An 832-nucleotide genomic window follows, 5' to 3' on the forward strand; every position below is an offset into this window, starting at 1 on the left:
TTTTATTCAGAAAATCTATTTCTATCAGCAGTGCACGGTGGCAAGATGGTGATGCACATTTCCAAGAAGAGGAAGTCTATGGCAGATGGCATCTTTAAAGCTGAACTGAATGAGTTTCTCACTCAGGAGCTGGCTGAACATGGCTACTCTGGGGTTGAGGTCTGAGTTACATTAACCAGGACAGAAATCATGGTCTTGGCCATCAGGACTCAGTGTTTCTGGTGAGAAGTGCTGGTGGATCTGGGAATTGACCCCTTGGTTCAGAAGAGGTTTGATTTCCCTGAGGGCAGTGTAGAGCTTTATGCTGAAAAGGTGGCCGCAAGAGATCTGTGTCCCAGTGTCCAGGCAGTCTCTGCTTCACACATTACTAGGAGGCCTTGCTGTGCAGAGGGCCTGCTATGGTGTGCTGTGGTTCATCATGAAGACTGGGGCCAAAGGCTGTGAGGTCGTAGTGTCTGGGACACTTGAAGGACATAGGGCTAAATCCATGATGTTTGTGGATGGCCTAATGATTCACAGTGGGGATCCTGTTAACTACTACATTGACACTGCTGTGTACTATGTGCTGCTCAGACAGGGTGTACTGGGTATCAAAGTGAAGTTCATGATTCCTTGGGACCCAGATGGTGAGATTGGCCCTAAGAAGCTGGCCCTAAGGAGCCCCTGCCTGATCATGTGAGCATTGTAGAACCCAAAGATGAGATACTGCCTACCACCCGCGTCTCAGAACAAAAGGGTGGGAGGCCAGAAAGGCCTGCCATGCTGCAGACAGTACCCACAGCATAACAATGTTTCCTTGGCAGGTGGATCTGGAATCTGGATTTTGCTCTGT

The 832-nt window shown here is 49.2% G+C and overlaps 1 pseudogene; it reads left to right on the forward strand.

Annotated features, from left to right (window-relative positions):
* On the forward strand, positions 1 to 832 carry LOC132679216 (small ribosomal subunit protein uS3 pseudogene; annotated as a pseudogene).

This window comes from Panthera onca, chromosome A2 (genome assembly GCF_046562875.1).
Source record: "Panthera onca isolate mPanOnc1 chromosome A2, mPanOnc1 haplotype 2, whole genome shotgun sequence".
Classification (NCBI taxonomy): domain Eukaryota; kingdom Metazoa; phylum Chordata; class Mammalia; order Carnivora; family Felidae; genus Panthera; species Panthera onca.